The sequence below is a fragment of the Selaginella moellendorffii genome, unplaced genomic scaffold (genome assembly GCF_000143415.4).
Source record: "Selaginella moellendorffii unplaced genomic scaffold, v1.0 SELMOscaffold_18, whole genome shotgun sequence".
NCBI lineage: Eukaryota > Viridiplantae > Streptophyta > Lycopodiopsida > Selaginellales > Selaginellaceae > Selaginella > Selaginella moellendorffii.
In genome coordinates this window covers 1,648,522-1,667,544 of record NW_003314279.1, presented here as the reverse complement: position 1 = coordinate 1,667,544, position 19,023 = coordinate 1,648,522, and the positions used below count along the sequence as shown (strand labels likewise).

The 19,023-nt window shown below is 43.3% G+C and overlaps 3 pseudogenes; all 3 read left to right on the top strand.

The window, feature by feature from the left end:
- LOC9650357 overlaps nucleotides 1-16,279 on the top strand; it is a 91,481-nt pseudogene extending 75,202 nt beyond the window's left edge.
- On the top strand, nucleotides 14,939-15,707 carry LOC9650353 (annotated as a pseudogene).
- A 661-nt stretch (nucleotides 16,280-16,940) lies between the features above and the next one.
- Nucleotides 16,941-19,023, top strand: part of LOC9650352 — a 5,920-nt pseudogene continuing 3,837 nt past the window's right edge.

Sequence of the window (19,023 nt, the reverse complement as noted above, 5' to 3'; positions counted from 1 at the left end):
TGTTGCTCAGTGCAACAATCAATGGATAAAACCAAAAGACTAGTGCACAAAGTGTGGGCCATAGAGTTCATTGAAAGGAATCTAAATGGCAAAGTTAGGCATGGAACACTAGTGTGTTAGATGCTAACGGATTGTGAGAAAGGAAGTGTGCTTCCAAGGATGGATTCCCAAATGCTCCAAGTTGGCAAAGGTGAAAGCTCCAAGGGAAGGAGCGGCGAAGTAACCAAAGGATAGGGCCGTGGATAGCTCTAGCACAACTTACGATGGTTGGAACTTGGTGCCAAAAGTGTCTTAAAATAGAAAGGAGGACGATGGCGCCCTCAAGTGGGGAGCTTCCTAGGATGGGAAGTGAAGTTGCACAATATGTGCAGTGAAAGGTGTCAAAGACACCAAAGAAATTGACTTCGAGAAGTCAAAATTAAAAGTTCCAAGGTGAATTGGTTATGTCAATAGAAGTTGGGACTACTCGAGAATGAGTAGTAGAATTGAGTTAGAGAAGGTGTCTCTAACGGGTTTAGCGAGAACTGAACCAATAAAAGGGAGCAAACCACCCCAGGTGGCCGAATGAGTCTCTATGTTGGAGAGACTATGCCCCTTAGAAGATGGACAAGGCATGGTGAGCTTTCGGGGTCAAACCATAGACAAGTATTGGCTGGGTGCCAAGGATGGAAATGATAATACTTGCGGGTGTTACTTTATAAAAGGGTTTACCATTCAATGAGGACATCGAACTTCATTTGAGTTGTGAGACACAAATCCCTAAGCCCCAAAAGTGGAGCTGAAAGGGTGCCACGTGGTAGTGGCCAAAGCAAAAGCCAAACGAGCGTAACACGTTTGGACTAAAAGGCTCCAACTTGAAAGGTTGAGAGCGGGAGTGGAACTCCCAACGGAGTGCTCAAAGAACGAGCATGAAGCGAGCAATAAGCGAAGCTCCAAAAAGGGACCCAAAAGGACCAACACATGACATGTGGAAGTGTCCAAGAAAGAAGTCCAAGATGGACCCGGGTTGGAGTCAAAGGTGGAGTCCGAGATGGAGTCCGAGATGGACCTAAGATGGAGTCCGAGATCGAGTCCGTGACGGAGTCCGAGATGGAGTCTGAGATGGACCCGAGATGGAATCCAAGATGGAGTCCGAGATGGACCCAAGATGGAGTCCGAGATGGAGTCCGAGACGGAGTCCGAGATGGAGTCTGAGATGGACCCAAGATGGAATCCGAGATGGAGTCCGAGAAGGACCAGAGATGGAGTCCGAGGTCGAGACCGAGACCGGGACTGAGACCGGGACCGGGACTGAGACCGAGACCGAGACCGAGACCGAGACCGAGACCGAGACCGAGACCGGGACCGAGGCCGCAACCGAGGCCGAGGCTGAGAGCAAGCTCGAGTCCGAGTCCGAGTCTAAGTCCGAGTCCAAGTCCGAGTCCAAGTCCGAGTCTGAGTCCGAGTTTGAGTTTGAGTCTGAGAGGGTGAATGCCCAAAGCGTTCATCTCCCAGACCCTAGGGGGTTTGGTGAGCTCCAAAAGTATAGTAAGGGGGAGGACTATAGTAGAGCCAGTTTGGCCAAGAAAGGCCAGTTTGGCCCAGGAAGGCTAGACCCAGTGTTGGGTGATGAACTGACCACTGGGAAGTCCAAGACTAGAGTGAATACGGACCGACAAGCGGGGTAGCTTGGTGAAGTGTTCAAGAGCCGGCTCTAGTTCCCTCGGGAGATCGACTGGCCGATGCTCCCAGTCTAAGTGTGGGTGGCACTACCTACTTGGATACCTGGTGTGGCTTAACGGAACCTCGTTCTAAGCCCATGGCTAGAGCACCCAAAGGCGGAAGGCAGGGAGAGTACCCATGAGGCTTGCGTAAGGCCACGGTGTTCCGAAATGTTGTCCCAAAGGCCCAGACTGTGGAAAGGAAGAGGAGTAGTCCTCTGGTGTAGTGACCAAGGATACAGTCGTGTAGTGAGGAAGTCCCAGAGGACCGTGGGACTTAGTGGTCGGGCCTGTGGGCCCTGATCCAGTGGCAATGTTAGCGAACACGGCCAAGGACAGAAAGGGACTTGGTGGGGACCAGAAAGGAGATATTGGGGAAGGTTATTCCCCATGTCTGCGGGCATCCTAAGGATGCTAAAGAGTGGATCTGGGATGACCACTCATGGACGGATGGCCCAGTCTTGGAGAGACGGGATTGCAATGCAAGAGGTGTGAGACCACCGATGTGACCAAGGTGATTGGGCATAGCCTAGCGTAACAGGCTGGTATGTTGGTGGTGCCTTGGGGTGTTGGTCATGGGACCGGTCATGTGGAGCACTAGGACTAAGTGCAAAAGTTGAGTGGCATGGATGCCATTCTCGGGGCTAGCAAGCCCCAAGTCCTGAGTGGGACTTATGGAGGTTGTGAATAAGACTCCTTTAAGTGGTTGGAGGTGTGGTTAAGTGATTAAAGTAGAATGGAAAAATGTAGTTGCTTACATTTACATACTGGAAATGCACCACCACAAAATCCACCAATGATGAGATCCCTAGGATTGATATAGGCACTTTGCAACATATACCCATAGGGATCACAGTATGGTTTGCAAAGGTTTTGAGGATGATGCTTGTGTTGTTCTTGATCTGGAACCTAGCAGACTTTGCCAATGCCAAAGAGATGGCATTACTCCCTGATCCTAAATCCAAGAGTGCTTCTGCTATGACAATATCTCCCAATGTGACTAATGCTATAAAAGCTCCTAGATCTTATGTTGTTGTGGTATCCATGATGTGGATCTCCTCTCTAGCATGAGGAAAAGGTTTGTTGGACCATGCAAGAGTTTCTAACTGCTATCCAACTCTTGGGACTGATCGTAAAAGTTGTCCGAGTAAAAGGGTGACTGAGCTACATAATAGCTATTGCATGATGTATGTCAGAAGAGATGAAGATGTGGTAGGAGTCATGGAAGATGTATTAGCCAAGCCCGGAGAAGATGTGCTGTCAAGCTAAGAAGGTCCAACATCAACTATAGGGGAGCCAACAAATGCAAACTTAAAAGGCAACTTGTATGTGATGGTTGGATCTAGTACTTGTTAACAGCTAAGTCGTGCTCTTTATTGAGGTGGTTAAAGTGCAAAGTTACCAACAAATGGATGCTCCTGGACACATTGGCTCTTTGGAAGTTAAAGCTCTAGATGGAGGTGATAGCACTATTTTGTTGAGTGTGTACTAGCCTCACAATGGGTACACCAATGATAAGGTCATCTCAATGCTATTTCTATTTGCTAAAATCTCAATGCCTTAAGTTCCTCAAGAATGGTAGTCTATTGTTGTTGCTGTTGCAAGAGAGCTTGTTATTGACACTCAAGGAGGTTTTTGTACTAGCGAAATTCAGTAATAGCAAATTCCAATGCTAGTGGCTATTTCTCTTTCACAACTTTGGGTGTAGATTGGTGAGAAACTGTTGCAATCAGATGCTTGAGGAGGTGGCTGGATGGAGATTGGGCAACTTAGGAGACACCTAGAATGAGGCAAAGCTCCTTCTCAACCTTCTTGGCATGCTCAAAATTTGAACAACACTCAATATGCTTATACTTGAGAAGTTTGCATTAGATGAGTGGCTTTAGCCCTTAGACAAAGGTGGTAACCACGATTATCTCTGTTAGGTCTGGGATCTAAGTGAGGCATAGCTTCCAGTGCTTCTTGAACTGCCAAATATACTCAATAACAAACTCATGTTGTGTTTGCAGGAAAGAAAAGAACTCGGTGTGAAGTTGTTGAAGATCCTTCTCCTATCTAAACATCTTGAGGAAGAGTCTCTTCACCTCTATATATCATTCCCACTCTATATCCAAGAATGACTCTACCCAAACTTGAGCTTATCTATGCATCAATCGAAGAAAGTGGTTGCACTTGCCTGCATCCATCGTGATTCCATTTAAGTCATAAAAAACCTCAAATTTTACTATATGAATCCGTATTGGTGAAGCTCCTAGTGTGAAGGTAAATCCACACCCTGCTATAGGATATAAATTGGATTAACTGTCTCTACTGGTTGCTGCAAATCCCTAGTCAAAGCATCTGTTGGATTTAGTAAATCCTCCTCATTCGATATGAATCTATGGAAATCAAACTCTTGCCTTAAATGTGAAAACTTGCCTTTAAGAATGGAGACTAGTGCCTTCCAAATTGATCCTCTAGGTGATTATGAACGTGTTATCACCAGCATAAAATGTTTGAATCACTGCAAATGCCTAAATATGGTAAATGCTATGAAGTGATGCACCCAATCTAGCAAGTTGAATCGTCCTCAAACACCTAAGCAAAGCTTATAACCAAAATAAATGGTCATGAATGTTGCAAATTCCAAAATAAAATTCCAAGAGGCATGAAAATGTTAAGGTATCTCTAAAAGAAACAAGTGTTGTGCTTTTCTATTAAAAACTCTTGGAATCACTTGGAAAGTGGCTTAATGTCACCCTAAAAAGCTAGATCATCCTCACACAAAGATTTGCAAAAGCAAAGTGCAAGATGGGAGAAAAAATCTTAAGAATAATAATCACACTCAAACAAGGATGAAAGTTAGTGAAGAACAATAAGATCTCATGAAATTAGACATCAAATTAGATGATGCAACACAAAAATAAGATATCACAAAGGGATTTACTATCCTGATGTAAGAAATTGCAAGAAAGGTAAGAACTTTATGTGTTAGAGAGGTATGCAACTTCGTTTATCATACGATGCTAGAGAAAATGACTTGAATTTGGCTCAAAACTCCATGAAAATATTGAAGTGATGACTCAAAAGGAAGAGCAGAGCAAAGCACACACAATACAACAAACGACAGTGAAAATAAGATTTAGACACTCAAGAAATTGGCACTCAAAAATTGTTATAGTGTGGGGAAGAAAGAAACTAAAGTGTGATTAAAAAAAAATGATGGAAATGCACAAATTTGGATGATGGATAGCTCTATCCATGTCTTAAGACCACTTAGAAACAAGATTTTACAAAGATGCACAAAATGGAGAGAATTCTCACTTTGCAAAGCTTCCATAGTGAGTTGTGTTCGCACGCTAAAAGAAAAATGCATATATGTCATAGCTCTCAACGAATTGGCCTCCAACAAACCACTCTTTGGATAGCTATTAGAAAGATTTAGGAGCCCATCAAACAAATTGGTACAATCTCTTCCTAGGATTCAAGCTTAGATTGAAAAAATATGGATGTAGGAAGAGGAATAAAAATTGAAAGAAAAATCATTAAAACTCCATTTCTCCACTAGATCACAAGTGCTTATACTCGATGGAAGGAAAAGCTTGAGATCTACATACCCAAAAAAAGAGCCCCTCAAATGGGTCAAAGACGAAGGAAAAAACCCCACTAAAAACTGGCATTGCATGCCATAGCTTCAAGAAGATGAAATCTCACTCCAACACTCAAAAATCTCTCTATAGGGGTAATCCTACCACTCCTAGCCTACCCTCTCCAAGATTGCCACTCCAAATCCCATAGATCCTCTCCATCAATCAAGAAATGCTCCAAAAAGAAAGAAGATATGTGTTATACTGGGTTCACCATGTTAAGGTATGACACCTTGATCCTCCTCCTCTCTATGGCTCTGTTCATGTCTTAAGCTCTCTCTCTCTCCATACTTTAGCTTAAGACACAAAATGCAAAACCTTTGATATTTGTGGTTTTTATATGAATATTTTGAGAATTAAAATATTCCCTCTCCCTCTCTCAAGATGCCCATAGCTGCAATAAGGGAGTAGGAGTGGGAGTAGGAAGAGGAGTAAGAGTATGAGTAAAAGTGGGAGTGGGAATTTTCAATAAGGCAATTTAGTGGCAAAAGATAAAAAGAGTACTAGGTGGTGGTGTAATTATAAGAACACGCATGGGGTTAGCAAGTGCCCTAAGTTAGGATGAGGATTTATGGAGGTTATACATGAGACTCCTCCAACTGGTTAAAGGCATAATTAAGTGATTAAAATAGAATGAAAAATTTAATTGCTTGTAGTGTTAAGTGAACCCCTTGATCTCAAAACCTTGAAAAAGGGGTGCACTCTTTTTTATAGGCCTTTTCCCTCTATATTTAAATCATTATGGATTGTCTCTTTAATCATTCTTTTTGGTTGCTTATAATCCATTACGCTTTCCTACAAGTTCATTCTCTCGTGAACAGAAGATAAAGCTATAGGTCTCTTGAGAACCCTGCTCTTTTAACACCCTACCCCTCGGGTCGACCCCAGCCGAAGGCAAATTGAACCTGCCAGATATCAATCTCAACATGTGGTATAATTCCCTTAGCCAACCAATAAAGTTGGACTCAAGACCTCTCTGATACTAAATATAAAATTTTGAATTTGGACTTTTCGAGAAGTCACCCAACCTAATACTACTCAAATGCAAGGATGTTTAACCTTAAGTATCCCAAAACCCTTAACCGATGGGAAAAACAGGTGTACTCTTTTTTATAGGCCCTTTCCTTGTATATTTGATGGTATCTCAAGTCGTTCTCTTTAGTTACTTACATAAACCTTTTATTGTAACAACACTAATAGGATGTTGTTGATGCCAAAGCCTCCAGTTAGGAAATGGAGGATGTTAATCTAGAAAATGCTAACAATGTTGATATGTGTGACCAACCTCATCATATGCCCAATAGTGGACATCATGGCTACAATCAATAGAAAGTGGAGCTAAAGAACATGTAATGAGAAGTGGAAGAGATGATATTTCACAATATTGTACCAAATAAAGAGTATCATCAACACAACACTTTGTCAAAATTTTGTGGGACTTTTGCATGCACTTGCTCCAGCCACAACACTCCTAACTTGCTCCCTCCTAACATATTTGGCTCCACACAAAACAAGAAACTCTGGAAGCGAATGCTAAATTGTATTATTAATTTAGGCAGCCATTGATAAAGACAATATAATTGTTGGAAGGTATCATCATAATCATTAGCATACATAAATGCACATTTGAAAAAATTCAAGAGAAAACTCCAATTTGCATGAGTGGTTACACTTAAACTATTGTCCCATTGCAATGCTATCCCTTAAAAACACATGGGAAACTCACATAAATGGCAAGCACCATTTTAAGAATGATAAGTGGTAATCACTATATAGTGATTAAACCAATGATATATATCATCCCTAAGATTCCCATGAAAAAACTCTATTCAATATAAAGATTTGTAACAAAAGCAAGAGGAGCTATATCACAAGCTATGAATACTACCATCAACTGAGTTTGATTATTCAATTGTGTGTCCATCTTGTATCCCTTTCTAGAGACTCACTTATTGATTACTTTATACTCGTTCTTTAAGCAATTCGTTAGGAGTTCCACTCCTGCTCTTAACTTTTTGAGTCAGAGCTTTTAGTCCAAACATGTTACACTCGTTGAAATTCCATTTTGGCCACTATCATGTGGCATTCTTTCGGCCCCACTTTAGAGCTTAGGGATTTATGTCTTACAAGCACTAATTCATCCAATGTTTACTTTCCGAACTCATTTTTATAACAAAAGGTTTTTTATTATTCTCTTCATATTGATTAATATAGGCTTAAGTTTATCTTCTATTGCTCAACCTATTGCCACACATTGTCAACTATAGTTCAATTTTGCTATAGAGCCAATTTTTATTTTTATGGCAACAGCTATACACATGCATATACATAGCATGAGGCTGACTTAACTGTGGGTGTGGGAGATCTCAAGCTTGAAATTCAAATTGGTGCTAAGTCAAGCTTTTGACTTCATCCTTGGTATAAATTAGTTGCAATGCAATAATACCAAGTGTGATTTTAAAGCTTCTCCCTCTTATCTCATACTTCTTTATATTTCTTTCATTCTAATGGTCCAACCCGACTATAGCCACAAAATTCATTCGATTTTGTGGTAGTTTTCCCAAGCATCAACACTTTTTTTGCCCACTAGACTTCTACAAACACTCAATGTGAGTTTCTCCTCTTCAACAGCATCAACATTCTCCATCCAGGAGCAGCCAGCACAACTAGACACCATACTCCAAGTCTTATATCAATATCTCTTGTGGTCTCGAATTCTCTCGACACCACAAGCTTTAGATCATCATGCCTAACTTCAGCTTAACTTTCTATGGAATCCAAGGCCTTCTCTAGGATTTCTTTTGCCCTCCAAAGGGGAGCTCCTTCACAACAACACTTAAGAAAAGCTTGACTTACCTTCTTCACTAGCAGTGAATTTTCTCCTCTCTTTGGGCTTTTAACTTTCTTTTTTTTTCTTCTTTGTTTTCACTTGTTTCTCATGTCCTTCTATGCCATATCCTCTTGCCAACACAAGCTCAAGCTTAGATTCTAGCCTCAAGGTGGCCTTAACTCCACTTGTCTAGGAGCTTGTTCATCTTCCGGCCTTTCCTCTTGGTTCCCAGGTTCTTGTCTCTATCACTTTTGGGAACACATTCTCCTCTTCATTCCCATTCATTTATATTCACAAATCATTACTCTATTCACTTTTATAATTATTGCATTCCATCATCACAAATACCGACTCTCTGTTTTTCATTATTTCCACACCATATATACATGGTACTTAGGATCTTCCAACATCACTCTATTGAGAAGACTTTCAACAATATAATGCAACAAAAATCAAATTTTTTGGACGTTGGAGACAAAAGATACAATTTAAACCATCACAGTATGAGACTTGCAGTAAATCTAGAGACATTCTAGCTCTTTTCTTCAGTCAATTGGGCCTACATAGAACAAGCATCCAGCCACTCATCAGTGGAGCAAACAAATTTTCTCACTCCACATGCTTCCAGCTGCATTTGGCCATTTCATCTTACACTACATCAAATCCCAATATTAGCTACTACTTCCAATTGCAACATCAGATCACACATAGTCCTCTTCTGTATCATCCACCATAATATGGCCTCCATTCCATCCATTCCATCATTTCTTGGGCCACAATTTTTATCTTTTTCCACACATACCCTCACTATGCAAGGCATTCACTCTATAGCTTTCTCAAGAGAGGCACAAAGAATGTTTATCATACATTATGGAATGAGGCCATAGCTTTGGCCAGGAGGCTCTTCATCATTGGGGATCTAGAGGATAGAGCCTTTGAACTTATCAATACAAGAAATTATCAAAAGGGCAAAATTGTGCAGCAATATTGGGCTGTTCTATAACGGGCTGCCACATATATCTCTAATGACATTGAAAAGGTAGAAAGGATGGCGAAGCAAGCTTTTTATTGAGGCTTTCGTGAGGATTTGCAGCCTTATCTGATCACTGCAAAAACGAGATCTATGGACAAATTGCTTTCTGCGGCAGCAAAAGCATTAAAAAAGTGGAAACCCAAAGCAATTACAACACGTGTTGCTCAGCCATAGATACAAGAGAGTGATGACTCAGGAGAGCCAGAGGACTACCACTATGATGCCAAAAGAGGTGAGACTTTCTCGAGAGGTAGCTGGTCTCAAAAAAACAGATATACCAATGGTTCCATGGTAGGTAGTGGTGTCAAGCAGTTGGCACCTACTGATGGGGAAAGGGACAAGGGACCTAGCAAAAGGATTGGTTGTTACACTTCTGGGAAAGAGGGCCACATTCAACATGATTGTACCTACATTGCTGACCTAGAGAAGTGATACAATGACCTGAACTGGTAAGTTGAGGCCCTTAAAGCAAAGTCTTCGGAAGAGAATTTAAACTAGAGTTTGCGCTTGTGCAAGGGTCAGACGCAAATAATGGATACCTTACCCTTCTTTCTACATATAAGCTTTTGAATTTGGACTTTTTGGGACCCAGTATTATTTAAACCTAAGGACATTTAATTAACCAATTGGAAAAGGGGTTGCACTTTTATTCATGGGCTCTTTCCCTTTATATTTAAACCCTATAGACCATCTCTCAAGCCGTTCTCTTTGGTTATTTACAATCCATCATGCTTCTCTGCAAATTCACGCCTTCGTGAATGTAAGTTAAGAGCCGCATCTCTCCCGAGAGCCTTGCTCTCTTAATACCCTACCCCTCGGGTCTAGCCCAGCCAGAAGCAAACTAAACTTGCCAAATGTTAATCTCAAATGTGATTCCCCTAAACTAACTAACAGAATCAAACTCGAGACTTCTCTGATACCAAATGTAAGCTCTTGAATTTGGACTTCCCAGGAGGTCACCCAACCCAGTACTATTCAAACCCTAGAACGCTTAACCCAATTATCCTAAGACCCATTAGAAAGGGGGATGCACTTTTATTCATGGGCCCTTTCCCTCTATATTTGAACCCTATGGACTGTCTCTTAAGTTGTTCTCTTTGATTGCTTACACTACAGTCATAAAATTTTGTAATGGTCATGATATGGTGGACCAAAAGAAGATCAATTTGTTATCTTTATGGTTGAACTCAGATTTCTCTGAGAGAGTGGTGGCCATGGTGGACACAAGCTATGAAGTGACAATAGTGCTAGAAAAGTGGGTAACCGAGGCCTCCAAGGTGGTATGCCCTTGTCATCACATACTTATACACATGATCAATGATGAGCTATATACACCTTGAGGTCTAGTCAACCTTGATTTGAAGGTTGGGAACACAGCAGTGAGGATGACATGTATAGTCACGTGTGCAAATGCAGCACTATTGGGACTTGATTGGATGGATGCTATAGGTGCAAAGATTGAAATAAGGGAGAGGCAACTCACTTTCTCCAATGGTCACAGACCTGTGAAGTTGGGGGGTCTGCTTAAACCTGAATCTTCACACAAAGCCTTTTGTTGCACTTCCGAGTTTAAAACATTTGCTCCAATCAAGCAAGGGATGTATCTGTGGAAGGAGCCATGCAAAGGTAACATGGCATCCAGATTGATGTTGCCTCACAAGCTGTGGTTGCTCTTTGCAGAGGCAATTGCAAACAAAGTATTTTTGGTTGATCGAAAGGTGGTGCTACTAAAAGCGGACGCAGACATTACGATTCCTCCTATGTCACAGGTTGTGATTTAATTTGTTTTGTTCCATGCTGCATGTATTCATGCCCAGTACATGTAGGCATTTGTCCCAACACAATTCTTTATTTGTTGCTGCAAGGGAACGTTCACTTGTGGTCCTCATATCAGGCACTCTAGAGAGGCATGTCAGTAGCTAATGGAATAATTAGTTCTGCATATAAGGACAAGCCTGACATCCTTATGGCAAACTTGACAACCTCCACGGTGAACGTCAAGTCGGGTGATCCTATAGCCGAGGCAGCATGTGAAGATATCTCAGACATTGTGTGCTATACAGCTGCTTATGGTCTGGATGCTCTTGGATTGCCAGAACCATTCAAAAATTATGTTGGGGGAGTGAGCTGTATGTCGTCAGAAAAGCTGCCACTAGATGAGGAGGCTCTAAAATTCCTTGGGAGGATAAAAGGAGAACTAAAAGTTGGAGATATGCTCTCAGGTACGGATCTCGTTTCTGAATTTGATGAGTTGCTGTGGCAGTATCAGGAGATTTTTAGTACTGGAACTCTTGACCTGGGCAAAACTGATATGCTTCATCATGAGATCCATACTTCCTCAAGCAAGCCTATCAAGCAGCATGCATACCGTGAAACTCCCAAACAGCGGAAGATTGTTTCCGAGGAGATTAAGAAAATGTTAGATGCTGACGTAATTGAGCCTTCATCATCACCCTGGGCATCGCCAGTGGTTCTCGTCAAGAAGAAGGATGGCACAACCAGATTCTGCATTGATTATCGCAAGTTGAACTCCATTTCTAAGCGTGATGTTTATCCACTACCACAAATAGATGATACACTCGACCAGCTTGCTGGTGCACAGGTAGATGTCTGAGAGAGAGGTATGCTGGTACTTATGTGTTGTAACGCAGGTGTTTTCCTCAATTGATCTAGCCTCTGGATTCTGGCAAGTGCCTATGAGAGAAGAGGATAAGGAAAAGACAGCTTTTACATGCCAGGATGGTTTGTACCAGTTCAAAAGCATGCCTTTTGGGCTATGTAACACGAGTGCTACTTTTCAAAGACTTATTGACCGTGTCCTCGGTACGCTCAGATGGGAATCGTCACTTGTCTATATAGACGACGTTAATGTCTATTCTCGGGGAGTATGTAGCCACATCACAGACCTCAGAAAGGTATTTTATAGATTGAAAGCAGCAGGTCTGAAGATTAAGCCAAAAAAATGTCACTTCTTCATGCGCGAAATTAAGTTTCTTGGACATGTGGTATCTGGCAAAGGAATTGCTCCGGATCCTGAGAAAATATCAGCAGTGAAGGAGTTTCCTATTCCTGAGGGAAAGAAGTAGGTACACGAGTTCTCCTTCGTGTGTTTGGAACTCTAATGTCTCGATGCAGATTAAAGCCTTTCTTGGTCTGGCTGGCTATTATCGAAGATTTATCAACAAATCGCAGAAAGGGCCTTGCCACTGACAAAGCTTCTAAAGTAGTCGGAGCGGATGGCTTGGGGTGCCAAGCAGCAGAACGCCTTTGAAGAACTAAAGCGGGAGCTGTGCAAGTAGCCTATATTATCTTATCCTGATTGCAGGTATTGTGGTTGCCTGGTAATGTATTAATCCATCTTGTGCAGCTTTTGCAGTGCGATGCGTCAAGACTTGCCATATCAGCAATATTGGCACAGATTGGCAATGCAGAACATCCCATTGCTTATTATAGCAGAAAGCTGAGCAAAATTACTCCATTTCGGAAAAGGAATGTCTTGCTGTAGTACAGGGACTCAAACACTTCCGTGCTTATGTCCATAGCACCCGAGTCAAAATCGAAACTGATCACCAAGCGCTCAAGGCTCTTCAAGGCTCAGGATCACTCTCAGGTCGTCTCCAGCGATGGTCGATTTACTTAATGGGATATGACTATGAAATTGTTTACAAAAGAGGCTCACAAAACTCGAACGCAGATGGGTTATCCAGAGCCTTTCACAGCTAGACTGTCTCACAAACTTGTTGAATTTCCTTGCTATCGTGGCAATATTTATCATTCCTGTTCTGGGTTGTAGTTCCATCCGCGTGAGCATCCCCATTTGGACTTGATTATTTAAGTGTGTGGGTTGGTTGAGGTAGTTATCCCTGCTTTGGACTTCAGATGGATCGCGAAGAATACAAACTGCGCTTGGCCTTTGCTGAATCAGGAGAGATTGTTCCTGGCATTGACAAGTCAGTGAGGAGAAAACTCAATCGAGGAAGAGATAAGTTTGGTGTGCTAGATGGCAAGCTAATGTACATCGCTTCAAGAGAGCTGAATCAATACCTGTTGGTAGTTCAGTGGGATGAGGTCGATGAGCTCGTGCTAGATACCATGCTTCCTCTTTATCGGGACATTTATCACGGAACAGGATCCTAGATGATTTACAGCAGCATTACTGGTGGATTGGTATGAGGAATGATGTTGATCGGGTGATAGCCTCATGTACGGCTTGCAAGATCTCTAATGCTCCTATGCGGTCATCTATAACCTCAGAATTACAGCCGTTGCCAATTGGAGGGCCTTTGCAAGGGTGGGACTTGATTTTGTTGGACCTTTCAACTTCCCCTCCAGACATGGCAACAAATATATTGTTGTTTGCATGGACTACTTCTCTAAGTAGGTTGAGGCACGAGCAGTAAAAGACAAATCTACTCAGACTGCCGTGGAGTTTATCTACGAGGATGTTATCTTAAGACATGGAGTCCCAGAGGAGATCCTTACTGACAGGGGAAAAGAGTTTTGCAGTGAGGCATTCTCCCTACTGTGCTGCAGAATGGGTGTGAAGCACACCCTGACAGGACGATTCAAACCTTCAACTAATGGCATGGTAGAGCGCTTAAACAAGACACTAGAAAAGATGGTCTCAGTAAATATTTTGCTCAAGAAAGGGGAGTGGGACAATGTTTTGCCGGAAGTACTCTTTGCTTACAGAACAACAAGACACGAGTCCACAGGTTTTTCACCTTTTGAGCGAGATCTCACCGCAACCAATGATGGTATTGAATCCCAGAACTACATTGGAGAAAGCTCGAATCACAGGCCAATCTTGGAAGAAAGAGCAAGAGCAAACATTGAACAGGCACAAGCTCGTTATTCAAGGAACTACAAGAAAAAGAATCAATGATCATCCCTTTGGTGTTGGAGATTCTGTCATGGCCAAAGTTGTGGTGCAAGGCATCCTAGGAAGGAAGTGTTCTTCACGGTACGATGGGCCCTATTTGGTAATAGATCAGCCAACTCAAGCTAAGATGACAATTTTGGCTCAGCAAACAGAGAGTGCAATGCCATGGACAGTGTTAGCCACAGAATTACGATTCTCTAATTTGATATTCGACAGCAATGTTAGAAGTCCTAGAGAGCGCTCAATCAGACCCATGTTTTTTCAAGTCTCTCCTTCGAAAAAGAGGAAATGACTACACAATGTTATGCATGTGACATTAGTCTAGGAGTTGAGGACACACAAGTAAACGCCGTTCGAATCGGTGACTAGTTAGCAAAGCCTTAACTGAATCCTCTGTCGAACCCTAACCCTAACTTTTTCTATTTTTTGGTTGTATCGCGCTTCTTGGCGAATAGTTCACATGGCGAACAGGCTGACGTGGTGGGACATCTTGAGGGAGGGGTTTTGCGAGGTTGGGGAGAAAGGAGATTGATACCTCAGAGGTGGGGAGCAGAGTCTGAGCGTGTGGCGTGTTTGGCAGACATTACGACTAGAAAGGTGTGTTTTCTTTGAGGCTTTGTTGCTGTCCATGAATGAAAATGGGTCCCGGTTTGACCGCTATAACGTTTACTTAAGCAAACCAAAAATTTAAATAGCAATAGACTTGTTAAAACTGATTTTTAACTTAATTTTTAAATTCAAAATAACTTAATTTTTAAAGGAAAAAAAAAAGAAATAATTAACAGGTTTGAATTTAGGGCTAGAATGGAGCGATGGCTGGTCAAAAATATATTTCAACTTTTTCTTTTAGGGTTCTTGGGTTAGGGTTTTAGCGGCAAATGGCAGTGGAGCGCAGGAAATTGACACCGGGACGGGGAGGCGTTGTCCAGCAGCGGCTGAGCGAGGACGAGGCCAGGGTACGGGCAATTGCGGAGATTGTAGGGGCTATGGTGGAAGGACGCCGCAGCGGTGAGGACGTCGATCTCAATGCGCTTACATCCGCTGCTTGCCGCCGCTACGGCCTTGCCCGAGCGCCAAAGCTCGTGGAGACGATCGCGGCGTTGCCAGAGAATGAGCGCGATCTCGTCCTGCCCAGGCTCAAGGCCAAGCCTGTGCGCACTGCCTCTGGGATTGCCGTGGTTGCCGTCATGTCCAAGCCGCATCGGAACCCACACATCGCCTATCTGTGTCTGCTGCCCGAGAGGCCCAGATTCGGACTTCGAATATAGCACACAGTCCTGGTATGAACCAACGAGCATGAGAGCAATTCGAGCAAGGTAAATTCTATAGTCTTTTTCATTTCTTTTTTTGCTAGTCACTGAGCAAAGGTGATCGCCACAGGTTGAATGTATCCTTATGGGAGGTACTTTCATGTCTTTGCCAGCAGACTACCGTGACTATTTTATCCGAAATCTCCATGACGCTCTGTCTGGTCACACCTCTCGAAATGTGGAGGAAGCCGTGAGATACTCAGAGCATGCTGCCATCAAGTGCATTGGACTGACCATTGAGACGTAAGAAGAAGTAGAGCTAGTAAGGCGTGACTACTGTGCTAACAAAGGCTGGGAGACGTTTCTGGCCTATGAAGACACTAGACAGGTATTTTGCCTAAAGCTTTCTCAAAGTCTTTCTCATGCATATCATGCTTATCTTGCTTGAGAGTGATCATCTAGGATATACTGGTGGGTTTACTGCGCCTGAGAAAATGCGGTCCCAACGCTACATGCCCCGATCTGCTGGGAAGATGTTCGATAGTTCGCGAGCTGCACGTTTATGGAACTGTGGTGCCGGTTCATGGCCGTGACGCCGACAAGCTACAACACCATGTCTATTTGTTTTCATCTTTATCCTATTGTCTCAAGCTACTTCCAATTTGTACAGGGTTATGGAACTCTTTTGATGGAAGAAGCCGAGAGGATAGCTCGCAAGGAGCATCGATCCGTGAAACTGGCAGTGATATCCGGAGTGGGAACTAGACACTACTACAGGAAACTAGGCTATGAGCTAGAAGGTCCCTACATGACGAAAAGATTGTAAGTTTACAAGATGAGAATCTCAATCGCTTTTTGATTTGCAAACGCGAATGTTTAGCATATAGCGCAGCGAGATCTTATGACAGCACATATTGTATTTAAAAGCTGCTAGTAATGAGATCAAACTCTACCACAAGTTGTACTTAAAAAACTGCTAGTAAACCGAAGTGTTTTACATTAGCACGGGACCTCCTTCCACCGAGCAAAACTATCTTGAATGCTGCTCAAAGATCGCAAATCAAAGTTGACTCCAAACTAGTTGAATTATATTGAATAAAATAACTCCAGTAAACATAAAATTTCTTCAGTAATCAAAAGTTACTACAATTTGTAAAGACCTTTGATCAGGTCACATTGAATAGCCGAACGATTCCGGTCGAATTCGAGGAAACAACCACCATTTTTTTTTCCAATCCTATTGGTGGTGTTCAAACACCATTGCTGAAACAACTAGTGTACGCAGCATATTCACCCTGTCAACGCTTCTATTTCGAAATTTCGCTCAAAAACCCGGGAAGAAAACTTTGCATCCACGCCAAAGCGTGTGCGGCGGCGTCGAGAAGAGCACTCCTACTTTGTCTAGAACAGGTTTTTATTGGCGAGGACTCTCCATATGTCCCATAGAAGAGGGTCACGAAATCACAGCATCACGTGCGCTTTCTAGTTAAGCGTCTGGACCGTCGGATCAAATCCCAGCCCAGAAGCGTATAAATGAGAAGCTTCCATGGAGTAGCATGGGCTTGTTTGTGGAAGTTTTCGGCCATGGTCCAAAGAGGTCAATTATATAAAGCCCTAGCTCCCAAACTATTTTCCATTCTCCTCATTTCTTCCGGCTCGATCGATCCAGGGATGTAGCGCCAGGATCTGGGATCTGGATCTCGATCGAATCGACTTCTAGTGGTAGCTCGTCGAATCGGGGGTGGAATTTTGTAGGTCGCCTCGCCCCGGAATTCCAGATATTGCCGAAAATATTGAGGGGACAAGGGGGGAGCGATGGCGCTTCCGACCGACGTGGAGCTGATGAGAGCGGCGAGCTCGCGATCGTGGACGGAAAATGTCTTCTCGCGCAGCTCGGTCAGGGAGGTGGACGATGAGGAGGCGCTGAAATGGGCCGCGCTGGAGAAGCTTCCCACATACGATCGCCTCCGGACGGCCATAATCAAGAATGTGGGCGAGCATGGGAGCACTCGCCATGAGCACATTGATGTCAAGTCCTTGGGCCTCACGGAGAGGAGGAATCTTGTGGAGAAGCTCTTGGCAACAACGGACACGGAGAACGAGATGTTCATCCGCAAGCTCCGGGAAAGGATCGACAGGTAGTAGAACTGTTTTGATTCGAGTTTCTTCTCACTCTTGGAACAATTGTCTCAGAGTCGGGATAGACCTTCCCAAAATCGAGGTGAGGTACGAAGGACTTCAAATCGAAGCTGCTGTACGTGTCGGCAAGCGAGCTCTACCGACGCTGTTTAACTTTGTCATCAACATGTCCCAGGTTCGTACTATTAACAAAAAAATCTTTTCATCGCTCTCTGGCTCTTACTTTTTTGTTGTGATTTGTTTTTCCAGCAAATCTTGGGAAAGCTACACTTGCTCCCTTCTAAGAAACACGTCCTCACGATTTTGCGCAACGTTAGTGGTATCGTGAAGCCTTCCAGGTAATGAAATTGCTGCATCTTTCGGCGAAAATCTTGTACTCATACTTCTCTACAGGATGACACTTCTGCTGGGCCCTCCTAACGCAGGGAAAACTACGCTGCTTCTTGCGCTTTCTGGAAAGTTGGACCAAAGCCTCAAGGTAAGGAAGTCCTCCAGCTTTTAGGAGATGGTTCTCATCTTAGATTTCACTTTACAGGTTTCTGGGAGAGTCACCTACAATGGCCACACATTGACTGAATTTGTGCCTCAAAGGACTTCTGCTTACATAAGCCAACACGACTTGCATAGCGGGGAGTTGACGGTGAGAGAGACGTTTGATTTTGCTTCTAGGTGTCAAGGCGTGGGAAGCAGATATGGTAAACAACGTCCTGGGTTGGCGTGCACGTGGAATTGACTTTCTTATAACTTGTGTCAGAGATGATAACGGAGCTTTCAAGACGGGAGAAAAACGCCAAGATCAAACCGGATCCCGATGTTGATGCGTTCATGAAGGTAATAAGCACTTTGTGGTTGGCAGCGTTCTTACGAGCTTCTTACAGGCGTCGGCTATAGAGGGTCAGGAGACCTCCATTGTAACGGACTATGTGCTGAAGGTTAGCGTGTTTTGGATCGTGATCAAAGAGGATTCGCGGTTCTCATGCATTTTTTCGCTTCCAGATTTTGGGTTTGGACATTTGTTCTGATATACTTGTCGGAGACGCCATGCGCAGGGGTATTTCTGGAGGACAAAAGAAGCGTGTCACTACAGGTAAGACTTGCAAGCCTGGAAGCTTTTTGGTCACGATTTGTTTATGACAAATGTTTATTTTGCAGGAGAGATGCTCGTTGGGCCTGCAAAGTCTCTTTTCATGGACGAGATTTCAACCGGTCTTGACAGCTCGACCACATTTCAGATAGTGAAGAGCTTAAGGCAGTTTGTCCATGTGCTCGATGCTACCATGGTCATCTCCTTGCTCCAGCCTGCTCCCGAGACGTTTGAGCTTTTCGACGACTTGATTCTTCTATCGGAGGGGCAGATTGTATATCAGGGCCCCCGGGAACTCGTGTTGGATTTCTTCGAGACGCAGGGATTTAAATGTCCTCCGAGGAAAGGTGTCGCGGACTTTTTGCAAGAAGTTACGTCAAGGAAAGACCAGGAATAGTATTGGGCTGACAAGAGGATGCCATACAGATTTATACCTGTCCAGGAGTTCGCGGATGCCTTTCAAAAGTTCCATGTCGGTC